The sequence below is a fragment of the Seriola dumerili genome, unplaced genomic scaffold (assembly GCF_002260705.1).
Source record: "Seriola dumerili isolate Sdu_G_001 unplaced genomic scaffold, Sdu_1.0 BDQW01000161.1, whole genome shotgun sequence".
In the NCBI taxonomy this organism is placed as follows: domain Eukaryota; kingdom Metazoa; phylum Chordata; class Actinopteri; order Carangiformes; family Carangidae; genus Seriola; species Seriola dumerili.
The window spans coordinates 7,187,940-7,192,516 of NW_019174416.1; positions in this window are offsets into that span (position 1 = coordinate 7,187,940).

Below are 4,577 nucleotides of genomic sequence, written 5' to 3' on the forward strand. Positions count from 1 at the left end.
CACAAATGTAAAACTACAGCAAATCCCAAATGTAAACACTACGTAAGGCTGAGAATTTACGAAATAGAAACTGCTGAGACACAGGACAAACAGCACTAACTGCTAGCTTACAGCTATGCTAGTTATCAGTCACCTTAATTTAAGCCTAATTTGTGGCAAAACTAAAAAAAAAGGCAAATATATTATACCTGTGGTTGATTAAAGGAACTATTTGTTTGTTTTGCTATTGCTACATAGCCAGCATTAGCATTAACAGCTGTTTAGTTACCAGTCTACGAGCAAAATTTTGAGTTCAGCATCAAACTTCATTTCTTTACTCACCAAAAGCTGTCTTCAGCGGTGGAAAACAACACCAATGTTAACTCTCACTTCTTTTCTTCTACTGAAATTAGCACGTTAGCCTGCTAGCCGTGGCCCACCTCAACACTTTCCAATAGCAATTCACTGTAGCCTCCAGTCTGTCTTGAAGATGTAGCATTGCTCACGGACGTATTATAACCTCTTATCCTGTAAACACAACAATGGCTTGTCAAGTGACGGACACCATCACCCGGCAACAAACCACATTCTGCAGCAGAAAAAACTTACAAATAGCTCCTTTAAAATGGATAAAATTTAAAAAAATACTAACTCTTCCTGCAACAGGAGAAGCTGTCACATCGTTTCATCAATAACTCTGAGGGAAATCCCCAGCTGTAAGGCAGCTGCTGCTGAATCACCACAAGGGGGCACAGCTGCGCATTTAAATTCCATTCAACATCTTTCCATACTGTAAACTCAAACACAAGACCGCTGCTTTATTTGCCACCAGAATTAAATGATAAAAATAAAAGACTGAACGATGGGTGATGGGACAATTTGAAGTGGAAACAGCAGGGTGAGGAGATACCCCAGCAGCGATGAGGCGGCACATACCAGTGTAAACTCACTTTGTATTGAACTCGTGAAAGTACCAGTAGAGAAGATAAGTTTGTTCATTTCAGACCAGCATTCTTCCCCCTCTGCTTGTTTCTTTGTTTTGACAATTCAGATACAGGTCAACTGTTTAATTAAACCTTATGAGTCCTGCTTGTTTTCTAATACTGTGTTGGAATATTTAACATCTGGTACTTCCCCTTTTTCAGTTGTGCTTATTTGTTGTTTTATGGTCTTTAGCATAAAAATGATGTCCGTGCAGTAGAATTTTTTTTTTTTTTTTTTTATCAATTCTGTAAAAACAAAACACTGGGGAATTCTACAAAAGTTCTTAATTATTTTAGTACATGCAGGTCAAGATGTGTGTGTGTGTGTGTGTGTGTGTGTTTGTGTTCAACCATCTTGTGACTGAGGTTTAATGTTATTCACATACAAGGAGATCAAAGGTCAAGGTCAGCAAAAGAGGCACAGTCTTGGAGCTATATACTGCATGTTGTTGTTGTCCTGTTACTACTATCTACTACCACTACTATCACCCATACATCGTTACGACTGCAGTCATGGTGGGTAGTACTGATGTTTGCAGCTGTTTGGCTCCTGTCAGATGTCCCCCCAAATATGAGGAACCAAGATGGTCTGCAAGGGAAGAGAGCCGCATCTACCCCCACTTCTAACCGGCCACACAATTATTCGCCTGCATTCAACTTTTTTCGCTAGGTTTCTGTTGCATTTTGGGAGATGGTAGCAGCGGACAGCCATTTTCTTTTGACCACCTTTCCTCCTGTTTTTGTTAGTTAGGAAGCTTAGTTGTAGTAATTTGGTTTTTGTTATACTTGGGTACTAGGGTTATGTTGGTGTTTTGTTTCTAGATAGATTTGTTTTGTTTGTTATTTTGGCCTTTGTCCACCCTGAGGTTGGAATTATCTCTCAGTTATTTAAAAGTACTTTGTAAATAAACACAGCAGTTAACATACACTAGGGATTTTTTTTCTGTGGCTTCTTGGGACTTTGGGAAGATGAAGTATTCCAGTTGTGTCTTGGCCACCCCTAGACAGGACATAAATACTTTTTAAATGCAGCACTATTTCTCCAGTTCAGTACAGTTTCTGCCACAGCTGCTGTAACGAGTGCTACTGCTTCTAATAATATTCTGAATAGTAAAGCACATGTTGCTTCTAATTTATAGATAAAAAGAGAGAGTAAAGGGCCAGCCCTCAGTTCAGTCAGTTATTTTTCTCAATAATGCATCAAGGCTCAAAGTGATGCTGTAATATGTTACAGGGGCTGATGTAACCTTGGGTCTCAGATAACTTACAGATGAGCTGACGCCAGCGTAAAATATATTCAAAGAAATCTAAAGTTTCATGGCCAATGTTATTCTACAGGTTTGACGTGATGCTCTCTGACAGGGTTGGACGTCTTGATACTGTCACCCAGAGATGAATTTCTGCTAAAATATGCATCTTAATATAAAGTTTTCATTTTAGAAAAATTACATAAAAAGTGGAGCTTGAGTCACTCTTTTTCTTCCTTTTGTTAACTGCATTTCCAATCTTAACAGTCTCAACTATTTTTATACTAAATAATCCTAAAGAACTGAACAGCTTTAACACATCCTTTTCTCTTTATTTCCTTCTTATATCCCACTCCCCCATTTTCCCCACTTCTGACTACTGTCTCTTGTCTTGTCTCTCGCCTATGTGTGTCTCATTCACTGGCTCGAGTCGCAATGACTGGCAATCAGTGGCATCATGTGAGATGATTTACAAAGCATGCAATGGTCTGTGAGTTTCCTGGGCTTCTAATCCAGAGCTAAAGGCTAGAGAAAAGATGCACTGGTTATAATAAAAACGCTCTGTCAAAACGTTATCATTTGCAAAAATGTGTACATTGGGTCCAGACCCAGATGCCGTTCTATCTGGATGCGGATCATGTTCCACCTTTAGTGACCTCGGTTTTATAGAAACTACCAGAAAATGCTAGTTTGTGATCATGTTGAAACCAAGCTCCAACTTTTAGTGGAATAGTGGGAAACAGGTGGGACGAAGTAATTCTTTTGAAAATCATTAAGTGTCAAGTTTTGACTAAAAAGGCCTGAGTCCAGTCCTAAGTCAAGACCAACGAGACTCAAGTCAAATCCAACAGGTCCCATCTCAAGTCCCAGGTCAAGAACAATAAGTCCCAAGTGAAGAGCAACAGCTTTTCAGTCAAGATGATGGTGATCACTTTAAAATATTCCTCCAATATCATATGAAGGAGATCACAATGACTCATTAACCCAACAATGGTGAAATTTCACTTTGTTACCGAGTGTTAACTAACTACAGCTAACATTTTTCATTCTTGCATTCTCACCTGCAAAATTGACAGTCGGCCCATTAATCTTCTACTGGCCGGTTAGAAATGAAAAGCCTGCTTACTTCAGTGTTTTAATATACATATGATCATCTCTAGTCTGCACAGGCAAATGCAGGTTTCTCTTCTGCTCCTACAATGTTATTGGCTGTTGAAAGCTTAGCAGGTAAATGAAGAGTTGACTGGCTGCACACTTTTAAAACATAAGTATTAATCTTTCGGAATGAGGAAGATATCATTAAAGCTCCAGTGAGGTCAGGGGTCACTGTCGTTTAAGTCAAAGTCCTGTGCTGACAAAACACTATATTTATTTAGGAGGAATAACACTTCAATTCAAATTTAAGGTGGATTTCCTCTTTCAGAAGTTAAAAGGCGCTGTTCTATTACAAGAACTGAGCACATACTTCTTCTAAACACACTCACAAACATTATTCATTTTTAATGACCAAACTAAGTGACTGATTTTGTAAGTGGTGAGAGGTGAAATCAAAATGAGAAAGTATGGGGATAATGTCACATCATTGGTGGTGGCTGTTTTGTTTTTTTTGCAGTGTAGTGTCATTATTTTTTTGTCTAGCTTTTGTTTGCACATCTCCTATCTAGATTGCACCACTGGATTGTGTGTTTTTGTGTGTCAAATATGATGATCAAAACTTTAAAATCATAATCAGTTTCTGAAAATATTAACTTGCACCTGAGGTAATCTGTAGTCTGCTGCATAATTAGCTCATGGGTGGTAAACAAACACACACACACACACACACACACACACACAGATGGTGGGTTGCCACCAGAAGCAGATTAATGGGCTGTCTGTTTAGACTCATATTCAATTTTCTTTTTTTCCTTCTTTCTTTCGTTCTTCCTTTCTTTCTTTCGCCTCCCAGTCACTCTCCTCTCTTCATGTCGACCGCTCTATCCTCTTCCTATCAACATCCTCTCTCTGATGTGCAGACAGAAAAGCGTGAAGCGGTTCTCTATTAACCTTTGCTGAAGTGGCAGGAAGCATCTCACTCACTCACACTCATTTATACACACACACACACACACACACACACACACACACACACACACACACACACACACACACACTCAGATGCTCACAAACAAAATTAAGTGGATGCACACACTGTCCAATCTTGTTGTGTCATTAAAATAACTTCATGTTTCAACTCACATGTACTCACTCGCACGTGTAAGCTGACAGTACCCGAGGAGGAGTGTGCGGATCTGAGTGTGCGGGAGTGACAGCGTAGATTGGGCAAAGAGTTGGGAGGATGTTTGATCAAGTCTACTGGAGCCTAACG